The sequence below is a fragment of the Nicotiana tabacum genome, chromosome 6 (genome assembly GCF_000715075.1).
Source record: "Nicotiana tabacum cultivar K326 chromosome 6, ASM71507v2, whole genome shotgun sequence".
Classification (NCBI taxonomy): domain Eukaryota; kingdom Viridiplantae; phylum Streptophyta; class Magnoliopsida; order Solanales; family Solanaceae; genus Nicotiana; species Nicotiana tabacum.
The window spans coordinates 65,394,020-65,418,619 of record NC_134085.1 but is presented as its reverse complement, the minus strand read 5'-3'; the positions used below and the strand labels follow the sequence as shown (position 1 = coordinate 65,418,619).

General features: G+C 39.3%; 1 pseudogene; it reads right to left on the bottom strand.

Annotated features, from left to right (window-relative positions):
* Positions 1 to 11,719: 11,719 nt before the first annotated feature.
* On the bottom strand, positions 11,720 to 23,666 carry LOC107807032 (thaumatin-like protein 1b; annotated as a pseudogene).
* Positions 23,667 to 24,600: the final 934 nt, after the last annotated feature.

Below are 24,600 nucleotides of genomic sequence, written 5' to 3'. Positions count from 1 at the left end.
GAATAGAAAAACATAGTCGAGTATAAATATTGACCGGGATTACGGCCAGATTTAATAGCGTAAAGAAAAATGCATTAAGTAACATTAAGTGGAAATAAAATGTAAATAGAGCAAAAGATTTACCCAATTTGAGTGAGACGGATCTTCTTTCATTTGATAAAGAAGAATGATAGACAAATGCAAGAACCTTTGGATCCGATGAAGGTATGGGATTACAGATCCTCCAGAGAGATCTTTTTACATATTTTTTAGAGAGAGGCAGAGGGAGAGAGAGACCCCCCTTTTTGGGAAGTCCTCCCTTCCTATTTATAAGGGGGTATCCATAGAAAATTGTAAAAAAATGTACAATTTAGAGGGAATATTCGGTAGAATATTCCTTTTGAGTATTCCAAAGCAAACTAGTTGTTTCATCACTGCCTGACCTCGGCCTTATTGATGAGTGTCCGACCTCGGCCAATTGACGACTGTCCGACCACGGTCTGTCTGACCTTGGCCTTATGTTTCCGCGTGCCAAATTTTTCTGATCTAATTTTGACATATACAGTTAGTCCCTCCGCTTATCGAGGTCATCTCTTGGTCGAGCTCGGTGAGCAGATTTCATTAATCATAGTTCGAGAAATTCGGATAGAGAGGTTGACTAGTGTCACACCTGCTTTTTTACCTACACCCCCGGAAAAAGGGCGTAAGGGAGTTTTTCCAATTAAAGTGACAATCGAAACGAGATTGTTTATATTAAAAAATTCAGAGTCGCCACTTGGGAGATTTATGGTGTCCCAAGTCACTAGTTAAAATCTCGAATCGAGGAAAAGATTGACTCTGTTATACAGTTCGTGAACCAGAAATCCGGGTAAGGAATTCTGTTAACTCGGAAGAAGGTGTTAGGCATTCCCGGGTTCCGTGGTTCTAGCACAGTCGCTCAACTGCTATAATTGGCATAATTATCTGATTTTAAGACGTTTTGAACCTATGTGCATTTTAACCTTAAAACCGCTTTTATTCATTTTAACGAAGATTTAACGTCGTCTAAAACATGTCTTCGCCAAATGAAATGCACCCACAATCCGAAACATATTTTATTCAACGTTGTTGAGATTTGGATTTGGGTCACATGAAATGCACACCCGAGTTTAGGAAGGTAATGTTATTAAAATAATGCGCCTAAAATAATTACGCGTTTTTAACTTTGCGAGGGCCATGGAAATTTGCTAAATGGAGCGCCTCGAATTCTAAGGACTAAACAAGATTAATTAAATGAGGGCCACACATTTTGAGATTTTGTTGGGCGTGGCACACCTCAATTTATTTTTAAAAGGGAATTCAAACTAAATTTCGGAGGGCCATAAACTATTTTTGTTATTTAACATGGCTCACCTCCACTAATTAAATAAGGAAGTTTGAAGGATTCTAATTATTTTTTAACCAAAAGGTTCTACCCGGCTAATTTACTAAAGCACATCGTATTAATGAATCAAATGCTAAAAGGGAAACTACTTCGAACATGCAACTGAACAAACCCCTTTGAAAAGTGCCTTTCAGCTTTGGGCTCAAGGTAAGCCCAATTCATAACTTGGATTTGTGGGATTGAGTTGCCTGACTCAAACTTTGGAATTAAAAATATTCAGCACACATTAAAAGGAATCTAGATCTCCTACAACTCTTTTTATATCATGCATTTCGGATCCAATTCGCTTTCACGATGATCCTATAATCAACGGAGGAGTTGCTAGGCCCTAAATACCAGCCCAGCCAAACAAATTGTCTTTGCAAATGATTTCAAGCTTCAAAGCTCGATGGGCCCAAAATCTGGAAGGATAAGGCTAAGGCCCCGGACTCGACATCGAGTCCTTACTACAACAGACGACCCTTTTGCATTTAATCATAATCAACAGCCCTTTCTAATACTAACATTAATCAATCCGAAATAATAATTAAATCCATGCCTCAATGTCACTATTCTAATTTGGTAACTAACAGACGTTTTGTGTAATCTAAAATTACCAACACATTGTCGAATACAGAATCAACTACTCTTCTAACAATAATAAAAAAACTGAAGAATTAAAACAAATGGGAATCATCAGGCGTTAAATACCATTCCATTTACATTTTGACATGAGTCTCATTACTCATAGCATAGCTTTATTCTAAACATGCTAAAATAAGAGAGTGAATCAATGAGTCAAATTGGAAAGTGAACAAAAGAGACATATAATGAAACAGAAATCTTCATTTTCTTCCTCAAAACATCACATGAGTCAGCCTTTACATTTTTAGATCAAAGGTAGGTACCTGAATATGGCAAAACAGAATCAGAAATCGAATTAGAGATCTAGAAGAAACAGTAACAGCAGTAAACAGCAGGAGCAACAACTCAGCAAGAATCAGCTCGAACCAACAATAAAATAGTGTTTTCCAAACAATAAACCCAAACCAGCTTTTACAATATCTAGAATTCAACTCATTTTTAGCCCAAAACCAGCTTTCAAAACCAGATTAAACTATCCTCAAACCCATGTGAATCAGAGATGCTTCAGAATTTTGAAACCTCAGGAATTATAGAAAGCAATTCAATGGAACAGTAGTTTTTTATCCAAAATCTTAGCTGTTTTTGATTTTCAGACTTTTATGCTCTATTTTCTCTTCCAAAGTCCCCCTTAAATGCCAAGTAGATATGCCTTTATAGGCAAGGCATTAGGACAGCCTTTAGGAACTAGTTTTGTATTTTGCCCTTTTTTTAATTTTTATATTAGCTCAAATACCCCTAAGTAGTTTTCAGAATTTAAAAACAATCCCCAATCCCACTTCCCAGAAGCTTCCCAAGCAGTTACAAAAAAGATTCCTTACCTACACTTCCCAAATTAACCCCCGCAACCCCTAAAATTACCCCTGAACCCAAACGGGTCATGAGTCAATTTTGACCCTACGGTTTCAATTCTAAATCTGGGCTAACCCCTTTCCTTTGGACCCAAGTCCATTTCAATAATTAAATAGAGAAGTCTAGAGGGTAGGCAAACAGACTAGTATTGAAATCAGATGGACTTTTGTACTAATGCTCCCACTACGGCCCAAAATTTAGAAATAAGAAAATTAAGCAACAACTAAACTAACGAATCCAATCAACCTAAAAGGTAAAACAACAATTAACTTCAAAACTGAACAAAGAAAAAAACATGCAAAGATGATTTTTGAGAAAACAGAATGAAAGAAAAAAAATAAAAGAAGATAACAATACAAACAATGGAAAAGAAAAAGCCGGGAATACCTACCAAATTGAACAGACAACCGACTTGGACTGATCTTTGAGGACTCTTCAAATTTTGGCCGGCATAGACCCTAATTGGGTGTTCTCGACTGAAAACATGCGATTAAAGTCAAATTCGACCATAAATTCCCAACCGTCTTGCCAGTTTGATTTCTGGGGTTTTAGGGTTCACTCTCGATCTAATATTCGAGGAGTTCTGGGGGAATTTGAAGACAACAGAGTGGGGATTTGAGATGAGAGGAGGGAGGTGGTTCTAGGGTGTAATTTTGGGGCCGATTGGTGGCCGCCCGCCGCCGTAGGCGATTTCCGGCGGGTGGCTGGCGGTGGCAATTTAGAGAGACGAAGGGGTATCTGGGAGTGCAAGGTGAGAGATGAAATGGGGGGGGGGGTAGGCGTTTGGACATATAAATATTAAAAGGACCTTACTTTCGGACGGTCCGATTAAATAAAATCAACGGTCCAGATCAAGGGGCCTTCAAACGGGGTCGTTTGGTCGATGGGGGGACTGGACCGGGTATGGAGTGGGTTTTGGGCTGGGTTTGGGCGGGTATTTGGGAATTTTAATTGGGTTGGGGGAAAATGAATTGATTTTGGCCCAAAACAGATTTTTACTCTTTTATTTCCTTTTCCTTTTCAATTTTTTTTCCTTAATTTCTTTGTAAATTAAAATTAAAAAAATAAACCTAAATTAATTCCTAATACAAATTATCTAATCAAATTAATTATTACAAACAATACTTAGTACTATTAATTAAAACCAAATTAAAGTAAAAATACCAAAATTCAAGAATTAAAAAGCAAAAATAAACTATTTTTTGTGATTTTTTCAATTCTTATAAAACAACTAATTTACTACTTAATTCGAAAATCCAAAGTTAAATCCTAAATGCAAATGCAACATATTTTGTATTTTTCATTAATTAAATAAAATAACATGCACAGACAAATGCAGAAAATACCACAAAAATCTACAAAATTGCAAACAATGGAAAAAATTATTTTGTTTTGAATTTTGGGAGTAATTCGTATATGGCAAAAATCACGTGCTCACAACTACCCCTCTTTGCTCGAAAACACGAAGAGTTTTTGTGCAAAGATATAGTGAGCATATACGAGCGATTTTTTCCTGTTTGAATACTCCGTGAGAAGCATTTTTGAAAGGTTTGACCGCACCCTGCCTCCGAGGTTGCCTACATATCCTTGGCTATAAAGGAATCAGGTCAGTGTAGTTCGGGAAGTTTCGGTAGTTGGGACTACCATGAAGCTGTGATTCCAGTGTTGCTGCTACTGCTGCTACTTCTTACTGAACTCCTCATTACACCATGTCAAAAAAAAAAGCTAAACTAGACTATGATCTATGCATTTTAAAAATCCTATCAATATCTTCAAACTTGCTCTTGTGGTTCTTGTTGCCTTGTTGACTTGTATTCTCCCAGCAAAATCCCTTTGTTGCCGACTTGAATTGTAATCTGAGATGTTTTCCCTTTTCTCCAGTTGGACGCCTGATCGCTGAACTCAAATTATACTCTGAGATGCTTTCCTTTTCTCCGAGTGGATGCCTGACTGCTGAACTTGAATTGTATTCCCGTGCTCTCCAGGTGGGCGCCTGACTGCTGAACTTGAATTGTATTCTCGTGCTCTCCAGGTGGACGCCTGATTGTTGAACTTGAATTGTATTCCCGTGCTCTCCAGGTGGGCGCCTGACTGCTGAACTTGAATTGTATTCCCGTGCTCTCCAGGTGGGCGCCTGATTGCTGAACTTGAAATGTATTCCCTTGCTATCCAGGTGGGCTCCTGACTGCTGAACTTGAAATGTATTCCTGTGCTCTCCAGGTGGGCGCCTTACTGCTGAACTTGAATTGTATTCCCGTGCTTTCCAGGTGGGCGCCTGATTGCTGAACTTGAATTGTATTCCCATTCTCTCCAGGTGGGCGCCTGGTTGCTGAACTTGAATTGTATTCCCGTGCTCTCCAGGTGGGCACTTGACTGGTGAACTTGAATTGTATTCTCCCTGTTCTCCAAGTGGCTACCTAATTTCAACAAAAATAGACAAAACATGTAAGTGTTAAACTGAATCACGTTACCGAATATTACTAAGAATTTGAGAGCTAGGTCCCATTATCAAGGAGGGTCCTCACAACTTCTATTTAAATGACACTTTTAAAACTAAATTATGTCTTCTAAAGGTGTGACTTCCGCTAAATCTGGTTGTCTAAGAAGGTCTTAAAACTACATCACATTATCCAGGAGGGTCCTAAAAATCAAAATCAAGTCTTATCTTAAGAGTGACAATTTTACGGCTAAATTATATTACCCTACACCAGAACTTACGCTAAATTTTGTTATCCAATGGAAATTTTAAAGTTAGGTCCCATTATTCAGGAGGGTCCTGACAACTCTTAATTAAATGACAATTTTAAATCTAAGTTATATCTTCTAAAGGTATTATTTCAACTATATCTTGTTATCTAACAACAATCTTAAAGCTAGGTCTCATTATTCAGGAGGGTCCCGAAAACTCCTAATTGAATCTTATCTTAAAAATGCAAACTTTGAAACCAACTTATATTCCTTGGGGTACATTTATACTAGATTTTGCTACTTATGATTGTTTCAATTTTTAAACTAGGTCCCATTTTCCAGGAGGGTCCTGAAAATTTACAGTCAAACCTGTCTGGCGCTTGCCTTTCCTTACAGTGGGTTTCTCCGAAACAAACGACATTTTCTGCCCCTATTTCAATCAAAGAAAAATCTTGTTAGTTTAAAATGTGGTGGTTGGTTTGTGGCCTTGACTTTGAGGGTGATTGCTCCTTCACTTCCCATGATAACTGATTTCCACTTGAGGACCTTGCTTGTTTATGGGTTAACCACTTTCTCTATCGTCCTTATTACAGAAAATACCCCTTCTCCATTCAAACCCGATTCCCTCTATTTGTTGCATTGCTCATGAACTGACATTTACCAACCTTCGTATTTCACCGAAAATACCTTTGATCCGTCCACCTAACACTCTACATCTGTTGCATCGTGCTCTTGTGTTGACATGTACTGCGCCTTTGTATTTCTCATGAATTTCAAAGCACGTTAATTGCTATCCACTTAGTGCGTATGCTGTTATTTCCTGACTTAAATCACTGGCCTTGGCCTTGAAGTCTATTGTTCCCTCACTTGTCACAATAAGTTTGATTTCTTCTTGGAAGACCTCGCTTGTCACTGGTTAACCACTTTCTTTGTTGATCTCATCACAGAGAATACCTTTGACCTATTCACCCAACATCCTCTATCTATTGCATTATTCACGAATTGAAATATACCAGACCTTTGTATTTCTCATGGACCCCAAAGCATGTTGATCATTACCAACTCAATGCGCTTGTTGTTCTTTCCTGACTTATGACACTGTGACGTGCTAGCCAGATCTCGTTTTGTACAATTGGAAAGCTAGTGGCAGATTTTGAAGTCATTTCTTACTTGTTCCGACCAAACAGACTCATGACGAGGAAGTAAACAAGACAAAAGGGACAGAGTAAAGGATAATGGAAAGAGATGATTCCTAACAAGAAAACTACAAAATAGAAACCTATCAGATGTGGATACCACCTCTAATGACCATGACATGCACCTGAGGCCTATTCTGTTAAGCAAGTCTGATGTTCAACTCTTGTTGTATCCTTAAACCGTGAAACTGGGGTTCAATGCTTCGATTATCCAATATGACTCACAATCCTTATTCGACTTGTAGTGCCCGAAGGGTTTTCACCATCAAGCCTCTCTCATTTTGTTCTTTATCTCAACTTACAGTCACCTCAAGGTGCCCGTGAAGGTTTTCACCCATAAAACTCTCTCATTTAGATTTTTCTCAGCTTTTATTGCCTTGCAGTACCCGTGAGGGTTTTCATCAATAAGACTCTCTCGTTTTTCATTTCCCTTATTTGGATCGGAGTGTTGCCCCTAATATGATTCACCTTTACTTGCTCGCCTTGGCATCTCTCGAAGACTGATCAGAAGGTCTTTCTTTGGACCATAACGTGGGCTTTTGGATGTGGTTAAAAAGAAAGGGTATCAAAAGGCTCAAAACAACTCATTTGGGTTCAAGATTACAACTTTCGGAATCAGATTTCTTACAAGAACCACAACTTCTGCCCTAGTTTCTTGCTTGACGACATTTGGATTTTTATTTTTTGATGGGACCGAACCGTGAGGCTGCCTACGTATCCTTAAAAGGAATCAAGTCGAACGTAGTTCATGTCATAGGAATTACTTTGTTGTTGTGATTTTTCTTTCCTTTTTCTTCCTCTTTCTCCTCTTTTCTTTTCTTTCTTCTTTTTCTCTTTTTGTTATTTTGTTGTTTTGTTGTTTTTTTCTTTCTTTTTCTTTTTCTTCTTTTTCTTTTCTCCTTTTCCTTTACTTATCTTTCATGTTTGTGTTTCTGATCTTTGCTACTAATTCCGAAAGAGGGGTATGAAAGAAAATAAATAAGGCTCAAAGGGGTAACAAAGGATAAAAAGTGTTAAGATAGCTGAACAAAATGCCTTCGTTATTCCAATCTCCAAAACATGCCAAGTGCAAACTACACAATTAAACAACCCAAGGAAAACATTTGTAACATCTTTTGATTGTACCAGATTTGATAACCATATCCACACATTCGCCTTCTGCATCCGTTAACTACAAAGCACCTTTGGACAACACCCTCACTCTCATTACCACGAACGGCCTCTATCAATTTGGGCAAACTTGCCTTTAACTTCTGATACGGCATGATGCATTTTAATAAGGTTTCTTTATGTTCTATCTGCCCCAGTTTTACACAATTTGGGCTTGAAATGATCTCATAATGCCATTACTTATTTCCCTCAAATGTCCCCATCATCTTCAAAATTATTTCATTGCTTCCTGACTAAGCTGACTTTTAAAGATCAGACTGAGAATTATGCTGTGCATGTCATGTCACTAGAACCATCGTGAAAAGAACTATAAAAGGAGAAGAGAACTAAAAAAATGACTAGAAATAGCAGAAAACAGAGAATTGCATTAGATAGACGGTGAAAGGGTTTAAACAACAAAACGATCAAAATAAACTGGGGTACAACCCTAAAACAAACCTAGATAACACTAAATGAGATACCACGACTAAAGGAACTAGACAAAATAAAAGGATAGAAGGGTTTGAGTCAAAAGACAAAATCCGAATTACAACCCTGAAATAACCCGGACAACAGAAATGACAACAAAATAAACTACCAAAACTCTTCTCTGACCGACCAAGAAATGGAGCGTCTTTCCAATTACCAAGCACGGTATCTTAGCCACTGAATTCTGCATCAACAATACTAGGACTTTCGCAAGTCTTCATCACATTGTTTTTAACAAATTGCTTTTGGGTTCCTTTTGCCGGCTCGTTCTTAAGATCAAACTCTGATAGCGCTGAAAGCTTAGTAGCACATGGACCTTCGAGGCTCCTATAAGAATTCTCACATTCTCTTTCCAAATAAATCATACCTACCATGTGCGTCCCATTGTGCACAGGCGATGGACTTTGGCCAGTGTCTGCTGTATTTGGATTTTGCACGACAATGTCGCCTGCATCAATAAGCTTCTGAATCGCATTCTTCAGATTCCAACACTTCTCTATGTCATGACCCGGGGTATCTGAGCAATATGCGCACCTTTGAGAAAAATCAAACTTTTTTGGAAGAGGGTTTGACATTTTTATCTGGGCCGGCTTCAACATGTCCAATTTCCTTAGCCTCTGGAACAGACTGGCATATGACTCTCCCAATGGAGTGAAAGTTTTCTTCTTCCGTAACCTCTCATTCTTAAATGCTTGATTGGGCCGAAAACTTGATCCAAGGGGTTTTCGGTAGGCTCGTGGGGGTAGATAGGCATTTTGTGGAGCTGGGTATTGGGAAAGTGATCTACGACTTTGGGGGTCCGGTGGAGAGAAGTAACATTGGGGAGGGTCATCTGGTGCACAAGGATATCCATGGGGCTGATGTCGAGCCTGAGAGTGATGAGCAGGAATGCCCAGCGGATCATTTTTTCTGTTTCTCTTTCTCCCTGGGATGTTCTGAATGTCTTCCGTGGTTTCTTTCAATGCCGAATAACTCATAATTTTGCCTGACTTGATTCCCTTTTCTACAATATCCCCCATTTTTAACACATCATTGAAAGGCTTACCCAAGGCCGGGATCAAATGACTGAAGTAGGTGGGCCCCTAGGCTTGTAGGAAAATCTCAACCGTTTCTTCTTCACCAATCGGGGGACTGACTCGAGCAGCTTGCTCTCTCTATCTGAGCCCAAACTCCCTAAAGATTTCCTCCGGTTTCTTTTCCAACTGAGATAGTGAGGAGCGGTCTGGGGTAATGTCTAATTTGTATTGAAAGTGTCGAACAAAATCTTGAGCCATGTCGCCCAATGTATGCCACTTACCGACATCTTGACGATTATGTCATTCCAAAGCTGCCCCAGTCAAACTCTCACTGAAATATGCCATCAAAAAATCATCTTTCTCGCCAACACTTCTCATTTCACTGCAATAATCCCTCAAATGGGCTATCGGATCTCCACACCCATCATACAAGTTAAACTTTGACACTTTAAACCCCGCAGGCAGGCGAATGTCAGGGAACATACACAACTCTTTGTAAGACATGTTAACCTGGTCTCTCATCCTTTGCATGTTCTTTAAGGACTGTTCTATGCTTTTCAGCTTCCTGGATATCTCATCTCGACCTTTTTTTATTGTGACTTTTTCATTTTCAGCATGAAGCTCCTCCCGAGGTCTCTTCTTGTATGAGTCAGGAACCTTGTGGGCAACCTCTGCGGGGTAGTATTAGGCGTCATGAGCTTTGAGTGGATATTCATTGTTGGGAATGACGGATATGACAGGAGGACAATTTTGGGGAGAGGTAATTGGAGGATGAGTGACGGAGCTACTAGGGTAGTTGGGAAAGCTGTGATAAATGGGTGGATCTGGAGAGTATGGAGGATCATCTGGCACTATGACCGGAGTTTGGGTAAGGGTAGCATCTAAGAAGCTAGGTGGTGCCTTCCCAATCATCCAGGCCTGATACATGTCCATCATGTGTTGTCTTAACATCCTTACCTCATCAGCCAAACCAGTGTCCTGTTCAACCAACTGCTTTCGGGCACCGGTATCAACCAACCCGATTCTATTGTCGTCTGCCATTGCCTTTCGACCTTATGTTGTAGAGAAGAATTACCACTTTAAGAACCACAAACCAACCACCTTTCTCCTATGAAGATATCAAAAGGAACAAAATGGGGTCATCCCGTTAGCGTTAGGGCATTTAATAGATAGGCAACCGCACATTGGGGATGCAATGCACCTAAGCAACAATTAACGGTTCTAGAATGACTTCAAGGGTCACAAGGTCACTTGGCATCATCCCGATTTTGTTCATTTCAATCTTCCCTTTTCTATATTTTTTAGCATTTCTTGGCTTGCTCATTTTCCTTCCTCTTTTTTTTTTCTAATTATCACTCTTTTCTTTCCTCTCATTTCTCATGTCCCATAATTTCACCATTTTTTTTCTTCTCCCTTTTTTTCTCTTTTTCTTTTTAAAAAAAATGATTCGATCGAACGCTATGTAGGTTGCCTACGTATCATGACCCCGCATGAATCAGTTCTTTTGCGTAGTTCTGGAAGATCGAGAATAAAGTAAACAAACTGACGTTCTATTTTTTTCTTCTTTTTTACCTTAATGACTACTCTGATGAGAAAAGAGAAATGAAACAAGCAAATCTTTTTTCTAGACTGAATATTCTATAACCTACTCTAAACTCAAGCTTAACGAGCATGTCTTTGTTTTATTTTTTTTCTTTTTGAAACAAATAATCTATGAGAAATTATTAAGGAAAAAAACTCTACAAGAGAAAAATATTTTTGATTCTTTTTTTAGGAAGAAAATCTAAAGAATAAACCAAAGAAAAATATTTTGAATTTTCACTTGATATCCTGAAGAAAAGATTTCGAAACAAGAAATGAAAAAGATAAAAACTATTTTTGGATTTGAATTTTTTATTATCTAAGGAAGAAACTCTGAAAATAACCAAAGAAAAAGTATTTTTTTTCTATATACAATATCCTAAAGTTCTAATGAAAATAAGAAAAGGTTTTTTTTTAATTTTTCATCAATTTCCCAAAGAAGCACCTCCAAAGAAAATCATTTTTGGATTTTTGGAACTAAAATCTTAAAGAAAACTTTTAAAGAGGTATTAAAAGAAAAATCTCTTTTTTTTTTGAATTTTTAGTCCTAATATACGAAAGAAAATATAAAGGCAATTTTTATTTTGAGTTCTAGACATTAATTTCCTAAATGAAAAACCACAAAAGATTTTTGAACTTCTAGAGTTAGTATTCTAAAGAAACATCTAATAAAAATATAAAAACGCAAAATTTCTTTTTTTTTGGGTTTTTGATTTATTACCCTTTTTTTCAAATACAAAATAAGAAATACAATAACAAAAAACTAGATATTACTGTACAAAACTAGAAGGTAAAAGATGACATAAAATAAAAACAGACTCAACAAAAAAAAATCTCCTTAAGCAACTCCTGGATGAGCGATCCTGACTAGATGGTCCCGGGGTGTCTGTCATGCTCAAACTCCGGTAAATAGACCCACACCTGTATGAGAAAACTTTAACCAACACTATGTGACATAATAACACTCCTTGTTAGACACATGCAAGACATGATTGAGGTTATTTTTGCAAAATGACTTATTCGGCCAAAAGATGGCTAGAAGTGCAAAATTTTGGCTAAGACCCCGCAAGGCCAAGAACCTAAGATTTACCAGGAAGACCGGACCCTATGTAGGTTGTCTACGTATCACGCCCTGAAAGACAAGAATCAGGTATGCGTAGTTCGGGCAGATTGGATACGGGCGAGAATTAAAACAAAAACAACTAATTTAGAGAAAATATATTTTTTACCTTTTCCTTGAAAATGATGAAACATGCAACATATTTTTTTTTGGATTTTCTTTTTCCTTTTTTTTTATTTTTGATTTTTCGGAAAATGATGAAAAAGTGCAAAATCTTTTTTTTTTTTGAATTTTCAAGCTCTTTTTTTTTCTTAACAAAAATGTGACAGAAAACATAATTAGGCCCCACTCTCTTTATCTTCACACTTCACCCTCTCTTTTTCCTTTTTTTTCTTTTTTTTTAATTTGCCCTCAACTATCATTGGTCTGCCAAATGACCCTTTTACCCTTGAAGAAATGCAACATGTAGCACATAGGATGCATCAAGATGGTCTGTTATTTTGGGTACACCTGTCCTAGACGGACCCAACCACTGTGTTGAGTCCCCAAAGTCAGATGCACGTGATGCAAAACAAGCGTTCCTACTAGGGATTCGGCATGAAGCTATGTTATTCTAGGTTTAAAAACCTGGGTTTATTTGTTCTAGAACTGGTTTACCCGAGCGGACAACTCGAGCCGAGGGGGGCAACGTACCGGGAATACAGAAGCTTCACTGGCTTTGCAACTTGTCCGAGCCTCGTAACAATTTATATACAGTCCAAACAATATTAAAGCGGTAAAAAGCAACATTTAGAAGAAAGATTTTTGAGAAAACGGAATGAAAGAAAAAAAATAAAAGAAGATAACAATACAAACAATGGAAAAGAAAAAGTCGGGAATACCTACGAAATTGAACGGACAACCGACTTGGACCGATCTTTGAGGACTCTTCAAATTATGGCCGACATAGACCCTAATTGCGTGTTCTTGACTGAAAATATGCGATTAAGGTCAAATTCGACCTTAAATTCCCAACCATCTTGCCGGTTTGATTTTATGGGGTTTTAGGGTTCACTCTAGATCTAATATTCGAGGAGTTCTGGGGGAATTTGAAGACAACGGAGTGGGGATTTGAGATGAGGGGAGTGAGGTGGTTCTAGGGTGTAATTTTGGGGCGGATTGGTGGCCGGGCGCCGCTGTAGGCGATTTCCGGCGGGTGGCTGGCGGTGGCGATTTAGAGAGACGAAGGGGTCTCTGGGAGTGCAAGGTGAGAGATGAAACGGGGAGGGGGGGGGGTAGGCATTTGGGCATATAAATATTAAAAGGACCCTTACTTTCGGACAGTCCGATTAAATAAAATCAACGGTCCAGATCGAGGGGCCTTCAAACGGGGTCGTTTGGTCGATGTGGGGACTAGACCAGGTATGGAGTGGGTTTTGGGCTGGGTCGGGTGGGTATTTGGGAATTTTAATTGGACTGGGGGAAAATGAATTGATTTTGGCCCAAAACAGATTTTTCCTCTTCTATTTCCTTTTCCTTTTCAATTTTTTTTCTTTAATTTCTTTGTAAATTAAAATTAAAAAAATAAAGCTAAATTAATTCCTAATCCAAATTATCTAATCAAATTAATTATTACAAACAATACTTACTACGATTAATTAAAGCCAAATTAAAGGAAAACTACCAAAATTCAAGAATTAAAAAGCAAAAATAAACTATTTTTTGTGATTTTTCCAATTCTTATAAAACAACTAATTTACTACTTAATTCGAAAATACAAAGTTAAATACTAAATGAAAATGCAACATATTTTGTATTTTTCATTAATTAAATAAAATAACATGCACAGACAAATGCAGAAAATACCACAAAAATCCACAAAATTGCAAACAATGGGAAAAATTGTTTTGTTTTGAATTTGTGGTAGTAATTCGTATAGGGCAAAAATCACGTGCTCACAACTAGTATGGATTGCGGCTGAGGGTGCCGACGCCGAGGGAATTTTTTTTAGAGATGGTGGTGAAGAGGGTGGCGATAGTGACACTGAGTGAAAAGATAGCTGTCTGTTTTGACTATTGATCCAGGCCATATGTAATCTGCACCTATTTGCGCAGTGACTTTGTATAAAGAAGAATTTTTCGTTGTTATTCGCCTTGTACTTTCCTATGTTTTTTCTTTTCGCGACTTTGGTGCAAGGTAGATTCCCACGTGGCGAGTCCCGGTCTTTCTTTCCCTTTATATTTTCTGACGGCACTTGGCCTTAGAAAAATTTCGAATTTTCTTCGGTGATGGCTTGTAGCCTCGAGGATGCGGTTTCGAACTTTTATTGAAATATCAACCCGTTATTGTCTGATCAAGGTCGGACACTCTTTTTGGCGAAGGATCATGGCCTTAGAGGGTATTATTTCGATCTCGTCGAAATATTGACCCGTCTTCGTTCGATTGAGGTCGAACCCTTCTTTTTAGCGAAGGGCTTTGGCCTAAAAGGGTGTTATTTCGAACGTATCGAAATAGTAACTCGTCGTCGCTCGATTGAGATCGAACTCTTCTTCTTGGCGGAGGCCCTTGGCCTTAAAGGGTGTTATTTCAAACTTGTCGAAATGTTAACCCGTCATCATTTGATCAAGGTCGAACTCTTCTTCTTTGGCGGAGTCCCTTGGCCTTAAAGTGTATTATTTCGAACTTGTTGAAATTTTAACCCATCGTCGTTCGATCAAGGTCGAACTCTTCTTCTTTGGCGGAGGCCCTTGGCCTTAAAGGGTGTTATTTCGAACTTGTCGAAATATTAACCCGTCGTCGTTCGGTCGATGTCGAAATCTTCTTTTGGCGAAGGCCCTTGGCCTTAAAGAGTGTTATTTCGACTTATCAAAATGTTAACCCGTCGTCGTTTGATCGAGGTAGAACTCTTCTTTTGGCGAAGTCCCTTGGCCTTAAAGGGTTTTATTTCGAACATATCGAAATGGTAACCCGTTGTCGTTTGGTCGATGTCAAAATCTTCTTTTAGCAAAGGCCCTTGGACTTAAAGGGAGTTATTTCGACTTATCGAAATTTTAACCTGTTGTCATTCGATCGAGGTCAAACTCTTCTTCTTTTTTATTGAAGGCCCCTGGCCTTAAAGGGTGTTATTTCAAACTTGTTGAAATGTTAACCCGTCGTCGTTCGGTCGATGTTGAAATCTTCTTTTGGCGAAGGCCCTTGGCCTTAAAGGGTGTTATTTAGACATATCGAAATGTTAACTCGTCGTTGTTCGATCGAGGTAGAACTCTTCTTTTGGCGAAGGCCCTTGGCCTTAAAGGGTGTTATTTCGAACTTGTCGAAATGTTAACCTGTCGTCGTTAGGTCGATGTCAAAATCTTCTTTTGACGAAGGCCCTTGGCCTTAAAGAGTGTTATTTCGACTTATTGAAATGTTAACCCGTCGTCATTCGATCTAGGTCCAACTCTTCTTTTTTTTGGCGAAGGCCCTTGGCCTTAAAGGGTGTTATTTCGAACTTGTCGAAATGTTAACCCATCGTCGTTCGGTTGATGTCGAAATATTCTTTTGGCAAAGGACCTTGCCTTAAAGGGTGTTATTTTGACTTATCGAAATGTTAACCCATAGTCGTTCGATTGAGGTCGAACTCTTCTTTTGGCGAAGGCCCTTGGCCTTAAAGGGTTTTATTTCAAGCGTATCGAAATAGTAACCTGTTGTCGCTCGATCGAGATCAAACTCTTCTTCTTGGCGGAGGCCCTTGGCCTTATAGGGTGTTATTTCAAACTTGTCAAAATGTTAACCCGTCGTTGTTCGGTTGATGTCGAAATCTTCTTTTGGTAAAGGCCCCTGGCCTTAAAGGGTGTTCCCTGGGGGAGTCCCAATTTGCTTAATTTTGCTTGTGCTGGGGAATATGATGCATTTCCTGAGGGAGTCCCAGTTCGATTAATTTTGCTTGCATTGGAGAATATGATTCCTTTCCTGTGGGAGTCCCAGTTCGATTAATTTTGCTTGCATTGGAGAATATGATGCCTTTCCTGGAGGAGTCCTAGTTCGCTTAATTTTGCTTGTATTGGAGAATATGATGTCTTTCCTAGGGGACTGCCCCTACTTTTATTCCACTTGGAGAAATAGTCAGTTAAAACAAAAATAAAAGCATTCGTTACCTTGGTTTGATCACGTTCCCTTTGTTGGTTGTGCTTTCCGTGGCCGCTACCAATTTGGCTTGATTGTCTGCTTTATTAAAGTTTTATGTCTACAATTGGGTTTGTTGTTGTAGAGGCTATGGAAATATGTTGATAGTTCCGAAAATTATTGGTCCTAAAAACTGAACCAAGAACCTTGATCGAGGTGGGATCTTCATGTAGTGGTTGAGTTTGAAATTGCTGAGGGAAGAGACAGCCTGTGACATACTCATGTACCCATAGACTTTGAGGCACATATTTTCTATTGGTGTTCCTAGCAGCAGGAGTGGGATAGAATGTGATGACATAATCAGCAAAAGCACAAGTGAAGGTGCTGGTTCCATCATCATACGCATAGCTGTAAGTGCGTGGGCATAAACTCTTGAAAGACTCCGAGTAATCCGTCGGCATGCATGTATCAGGCGTAGCATTGGGCCCACTACAACAATATCTCGGATCCCCAAACGCTTCACACGCGCTCTTGCGTGCAACGCACTCGCCGCCACCTTCGTCGTTGCCGGTACTCATCTTCTTCAGCTCGACCGGTGATGGCCCATTAAGGTCCACAACGCACCTAGTTGCGGTACAGTTCCCAGCGCCGACTCCATCTTGTGGGATCACTAGCATAGGCAAGTTATAACCATCCACAAGGCTAACGTCATAGAAATCAAGGCCACCGGCGTCGTCGAGAGTGAACTCTGCTAGTGTCGCCGATGGTACTACTCCGCCGGTGCACTCAAGTTTTCTGAAACCGCAATCACCTGTGATGCAAGTGAATTTACCTGTAGTTGAACCTTGGGAGCGAAAAATCCGACCCCATAATTAATCTGACCCACCCGCTGGAATTGAAACGGGCATGGCCTGTCCTCGATTTAGCTTAAGTCCAGTTGGAGAAAGCTGGGTAGTACCTGCGCCTTATAATATCCCCGGTGATAAGAAGTTGTTAACCCTTTTTTTGGATCAATGTGTTGTACTATTTCATTTTCAATTGAAAATTACTTAACCAATCATCGCTTTTCAAAGTGACAATCTTGTGAGAATTTGTGTTTACAGAGCCACTAAACACGTCAACTTACAGAGGTCTTGAAAGAAGAAGTCATACAAAGGTAGTAGTATTCTAAATAAAGCTTATTCAAGTTGGCGCGAACAAGAGTAAAGAAACGGGAAGTAAGTGTTGTTTCAATTGTCTAGCATTTAGCATTTTCATTAGTCCTTGAAGCACAATATAAAATGTGAAACTATGCTGTTAATGATTTCTGACAATAAGCAGCGAGCAATTAAAAAGATTTACTTATATCATTAATAATACGCAATAATTATTTAAACTATATATACTACTCCATGTGACTTCTGGTCTATTTTTTGTTATTTATTTTTCTTGCTTTGATTACATGATTTTAGCCTCATCTATTTACTGTTATCGAACGTATTTTTCTTTCTTCATTGATTGAGCCGCTATGAACGCCATTTCCACTGTAAGAACTAATACCTTCCACCGCAAATATCTCTCTTTATATTTAAATAATTTTTTCCCCTTTTATGTTTTCGTTTTATATTTTTTAGCTTCTAAAAATCTCCGATCTGCTTCATCCAAGCTCAGATCTATCTCTGTGGTAAGTTTCTAGCTCCAATTTGCTAAATCTTTTTCAACAGAGTTTTTCACTAGATTTCTTTTTCAGAATTAATTAATATTTTGAAAATATAAGCTCCGAACAACAGTTGACTTGTGTCGTCTTCTTCTGTTGCAACTAATAAAAAAAATGATTTTTTAAATTTAACTAGTATAATTTCGATTTGTTTTAATTTATAGAATAATACTCATTATTTCTTAATTTATAGTAGTTATCAAGTGTTCTGGCAATATATTTCATTAGATATTTGTGTAGTTCTCTGCTTTTTCCCTACATTTCCTCTACTACTATCAGGGCTACACCAGTGGTAGCAGTGACAACCCTTTTTGGTTTTTGGGTCGTGGTATTTCTATGTTTTCAGGGAAATTCTCGAAGTTGTGGAGACAAGTTGGGCGCACGAGCACTAGCAAAGGAGAGCAACCAGGACGAGCATCCGCAACGGGCGGTGATAAGCGGTGCGTGAGTGTGAAACTACATCAAGTACAACAAACCAAGACAGGTTTGGTTTTCGGGAGTTGGTACCTCCTGTTCTACTATTTCCCTTTTGGTGTTAGCTAAATTGATGCTACTTTGGTTCACAATAGTTCAATTATTCAACTAGTGTACTTGTAGTCACTTGTTTCCTTCTAGTTTGATTCGTTGTTCATTGTGACTAGTAAGTCTTCTTGAGATTTGTCGTAGGTGTAGTGGCTGCAATCTGGGATGATAGATTAAGGGCATGTCCTCGGGTGGGGCAGAGTGTGGGGACGGGGTCAGGGTGTGGGATGGGAGGTAAGGGAGGTAGACGGGGCAAGGGAGCCTATAGGTTGAGAATCGGGTCATGGAACATAGGTTCGCTAAAAAGTAAGTCTATAGAGTTGCCGAAGATACTTCAGAAGAAGAAGATTAATATAGCGTGTGTCCAGGAGACTAGGTGGGTTGGATCGAGGGCGAAAAACATGGATGGGTATAAATTATGGTACTCTGGAGTCCTGAAGGGTAAGAATGGAGTGGGTATCCTGGTAGATAACCATCTTAGAGAGTTGGTGGTAGAGGTCAGGCGGGTGAATGATAGACTAATGACTATTAAATTAGTGGTGGGTGAGTGCACTTTAAATGTTGTTAGCGCGTACACGCCACAAGTAGGTTTGGATGAGGATATTAAAAGGCATTTTTGGGAGGGGTTGGATGACATCGTTCGTAGTATTCCGCCTTTGGAGAGGTTATTCATAGGAGGAGATTTCAATGGTTGTATTGGGTCGTCTGTAGTTGGTTATACTGAGGTGCATGGCGGCTTTGGTGTCGGGGAGCGGAACGGAGGGGGCACTTCACTATTGGACTTTGCCAAGGCATTCAATCTAGTGATTGTGAACTCAAGTTTTCCGAAGCGGGATGAGCATTTGGTTAATTACAAAAGTTCGGTGGCGAAGACTCAGATTGACTATCTCCTCCTCAGGAGATGCGACAGAAGGTTGTGCGAAGATTGCAAAGTTATCCCAGGTGAGACTCTAGCAACACAACATAGGTTTTTGGTGATGGACATTGGTATTAGGATAAGGAGGAAAAAGAGGTCAGTACGAGGCTGTCCGAGGATTCGGTGGGGCGCCTTGACTAAGGATAAAACTCAGGAGTTGGAAGGAAGGTTATCGGCAATGGGAGATTGGAGAAGTAGTGGGGACGCAAACACTATGTGGTCGACGACAGCTGATTGTATAAGGAAGACGGCGAGAGAGGTGTTAGGGATATCTTCGGGCCACACCGGTGGCCACAAAGGAGACCGGTGGTGGAATGCAGTTGTCCAAGATAAAGTGGAAGCGAAGAAGGCAGCGTACCTGCGGTTCGTAGGGAGCTCTGGAGAGGAGTAGAAGAGAGTGAACAGTGAGAGATAAGGTATCTAGGAAGGAGGCGAAGATGGCAGTAATGGAGGCTAAGACGACAATGTTTGCTCGTCTGTATGAGGAACTAGGGAACAAAGGAGGGGAGAAGAAGTTATTCCGACTCGCTAAGGTGAGAGAGAGGACAGCTCGGGATCTGGACCAAGTGAGGTGCATAAAAGATGATGATGGCAAAGTTTTGATGGGGGATGACCAGATTAAGAGGAGATAGCAGACCTACTTTCATAAACTTCTAAATGAAGAAGGGGATCAGGATATTGTGCTAGGTGAATTGAGGAATGCCAACAACCCCCATGAATTAAGTTATTGTAGGGACATTGAGGTCGATGAGGTCATGGAGGCAATGCGTAAGATGAGGAGGGGCAGAGCTACCGGGCCAGACGAAATTCCGGTTGAACTTTGGAGGTGTGTGGGTAGAGCAGGCTTGAAATGGCTTATTGGGTTGTTTTATGTTATATTCAAGACTAATAAGATTCCTGAAGAGTGGAGGTGGAGTACAATGGTTCCGCTGTATAAGAACAAAGGCGATGTTCAGAGCTGTAACAACTATATGAGTATCGAATTACTGAGTCATACCATGAAAGTCTGAGAGAGTGTGGTAGAAATGAGAGTGCGAAGGACGATGTCTGTTTCAGATAACCAGCTCGGGTTCATGCCAGGGCGATCTACCACAGAAGCTATCCACCTTATTAGGAGGATGATGGAACAATACAGGGATAAGAAGAAGGATCTCCACATGGTGTTTATCGATCTAGAGAAAGCGTACGACAAGTTTCCTAGGGAGGTCCTATGGAGATGCCTAGAGGTTAAAGGGGTCCCGGTTGACTACATTAGGGTGATTAAAGACATGTATAATGGAGCTAAGACTAGGGTTAGGACAGTAGGAGGCGACTCCGACCATTTTCCGGTTGTTACAGGGTTGCACCAAGGGTCTGCGTTCAGCCCTTTCCTATTTGCCCTGGTGATGGATGCCATAACGCATCATATTCAAGGGGAGGTGCCATGGTGAATGCTATTTGTTGATGACATAGTCCTAATTGACGAGACACGACACGGCGTCAACGAGAGGCTAGAGGTTTGGAGATATGCCTTTGAGTCTAAAGGTTTCAGGCTGAGCAGGACGAAGACGGAATACCTCGAGTGCAAATTTGGGGCCGAGCCGTTGGAAGCAGGAGTGGAAGTGAGGCTCGAATCTCAAGTCATCCCTAAGAAGGGTAGTTTCAAGTACCTTGGGTCAGTTATTCAGGGGACCGGGGAGATCGACGAGGATGTCACACATCGTATAAGGGTGGGGTGGATGAAGTGGAGGTTAGAAACGGGAGTCTTGTGTGACAAGAAAGTGCCACCGTTACTAAAAGGTAAGTTTTATAGAGCAGTGGTTAGGCCTGCTATATTGTATGGGGCCGAGTGTTGGCCGGTTAAATATTCACACATCCAGAAGATGAAAGTAGCAAAGATGAGGATGCTGAGGTGGATGTGCAGCATACAAGGATGGACAAGATTAGGAATAAAGATATTCGAGAGAAGGTGGGTGTGGCCCCCATGGAGGAAAAGATGCGGGAAGCAAGACTCAGATGGTTCGGGCACATTCAGAGGAGGAGCACTGATGCACCAGTGAGGAGGTGTAAGCGATTGGCTGTGGTGGGCACGAGGAGAGGTAGAGGGAGACCTAAGAAGTATTGGGGGGAGGTGATCAGGCAGGACATGGCACGACTTAGGATTTCTGAGGACATGGCCCTTGACAGGGAATTATGGAGGTCGAGCATTAAGGTTGTAGGTTAGAGGGTAGTTTGTGAATATTACTACAACGCACTAGAGTGAGACTATCAATTTAGGAGTTAGTCTTAGGATGCTACTGATCAGCTACTGATGCAAGCCTGTATCTGTTGGATATTAGTATACCTTACATCCTTTTCTCCATCCTTTTCGTATTTCCTATATTTCTTATATTGTTGTTATTTTTTATTTTATGTTATGTATTTTATGTTATTTATTATGAGTCTATTGATAGTACTAATATATTGTCTCTTGTTGCTCTCTTGAGCCGAGCGTCTCCTGGAAACAGCCTCTCTGCCCCTCGGGGTAGGGGTAAGGTCTGCGTACATATTACCCTCCCCAGACCCCACTTGTGGGATTACACTGGGATGTTGTTGTTATACTACTCCATGAATATCTTTCGAGGCCTCTTGTGGGGACTACAACTTTTGCTTTAGCGGTTTTGGGATAAAAGTAAAACCGCCCATTAGAAGAAGTTGGCAATGTTGAGTACTGAAATGAATGTCAGACGGACCACGTTGTCAGACCAAGTTATTTATAGAAAGTTTTTTGGACCGACGTTGGAGGGGGAACATAACACTGCAAAAGCGTAAGGTGAACAGATGTTGTAGCTGCCTCATTATTAACTAGAAGCTCCTTTAATACAACTCATAACAACTAGTGCCGCTTATTTGAGCGAGCAACTTATGGTAATAGATTGTAGGATTTACCTAATTCTTAATTCAATATCAGCAAATAGTAGAGGAACATAGTTGATAAGAAATAGAATCATTCCATTGGTCAATGGTGAGTCATTATTCTCTTTTAAGAGAGATTTTTACCAAAAGACTCTTGCAAGTCTCCTTTTAAGACCGTAACCTGAGACTTTTTAATCAAAAGGATTATGTAATTCTTAATCTAGAGGAAACTAAAATTTTAACTAGAAAGTCCCCTAGACGGCGCCAAATTGTTTGACTCAAAAGATGTTAAAACCTTTTTGAACAAATCAATCAAAGATGAAAGGGTAATCCTAGTTAAAGATAATTAACTCTAGATTCGATATGAGTAATATGAATAGAAAAACATAGTCGAATATAAATATTGACTGGGATTATGGCCAGATTTAATAGCATAAATAAAGATGCATTAAGTAACATTAAGTGGTAATAACATGTAAATAGAGGAAAAGATTCACCCAATTCGAGTGAGACGAATCTTCTTTCATTTGATAAAGACAAATGATAGACAAATGCAAGAACCTTAGGACCCCTTTTGGATTCGATGAAGATATGTGATTACAGATCCTCCAGAGAGATGTGTTTACATATTTTCTAGAGAGAGGCAGAGGGAGAGAGAGAGCCTCTTTTTGGGAAGTCCTCCTCTCCTATATATATAAGGGGGTGTCCATACAAAATCTTAAAAAGGTACAATTTAAAGGGAATATTCGGTAATATTTCTTTTGAGTATTCCAAAGCAAACTAGCTGTTTCATCACTGCCAGACCTCGACCTTATTTATGAGTGTCCGACCTCTGCCTTAATTATGATTATCCGACATCGGCCTTAATTATGATTATCCGACCTCGGCCAATTAATGACTGTCCGACCACGGTCTATCCGACCTTCGCCTTATATTTCTGCGTGCCGAATTTCTCTGATCTAATTTTGACCCATACATTACCCTTGTCTTCCAATTCCCTCTGCCTCTCCCCACTGATCTCCAGGATCCGATCATTTTCCAAATCGACCTTCACCTCTTCTTTCCTTAGCCGAGGGACGTCAGCCTTGAATATATGTGCATTTATGGTCTCTTTCCAGTCTATACTCACGGGAGCAAACGATGTCGTATCAGATGACGATGATGGGAAGTTTGAACAGAATTGGTCCGAAAGAGAACGGAAGTTGCTGTTTAATGGCCATCCCTTGAATGGTCCCAAGCGTCGAGAGAAAATGGATTGAAGACATTGGATCGACCGCCAAACAAACTTGGGATGATTGGTCGAAATTGCAATATTTAGTAGCTTTTCTTCGGATTCTATGGTGTTAGTGATGGGAGTGGGCGTTATATTTAAGCGTGGATTAATTGCCCACACTCGGGAGAGTTCCACTTTAAGAATGTTCTGAAGTCACTACAGTACACGGTGTTGGCTAATTGCTCAAAAGGACTAAAACCTGTACTATTTCTATTTTACCTCATATCTTTCTTAGTTTTCCCTTCCATTTAGCTTTTTATTTGTTAGTACTAGTTTTTATTTTCTAAATAAGCAAGCATTTCCTCCTTTATTGCTTCTTCCTTAGAGGGTGTTTGGATAAGCTGGTCAAACTATAAGCATCTTTTGGCTTATGTACGTGTTTGGTAAACATCCAAAATACTTATAAGTCAAGTTCTTATAAGCTAAAATCAGTCATAAGTCATAAGTTGATCACCCCCAACATATGGCTTTTAAGCTTATAAGTATTTTTAGTTTGACCAAAGTTTTTACTATTTTATCCTTAATAATATTTTTTAATTCACAAAATATTTTCCCAAAATAAATTTCCTAACTTTCGGTTTATTTCATATTCGTTGTTCATCTTTTATTTAAAAAAAAAAAACCTTTTCATTTATAATCTTTTATAAAGTTTTAAAGGGTATTTTGGTCATTATAATAAAATAACAGCTTATCAGCACTTTTCTACCAAAAATATTAACTTCTTATTATCAGTTTCAACACGTCTATCCAAACACGTAAATGCTTATTTAAAAAATCAGTTTCAACATTTAAAATGCTTTTAAACACTTCAAGCTTATCATCTATTTACAATAAGCTAATCCAAACGGGCTCTTATTGTTGAGGGTTCATTATATTTAGATATCTGCTATGCAAAAGAAACATTAATGCGACAATAATTTTTATTTTTATTAATTTTACAACTAACATTAATGCCAATTACCCTCTCACGGCTTCAAATAAAATCAAGGCCAGAATTGGCAAACATATGGTAACATGTTTTGGCACTTTAGAGGTGAAGTAATGTTAGTTTACAATAGAACTACTACTTGAAATTTCACAAAGCATGCTCAGCTATTATATTTAAATATATCATATTTATATGTATAACAATGATGAGTTTACAACACCTTAGTTTTATGTTTTAATAATTTAACAAATTTA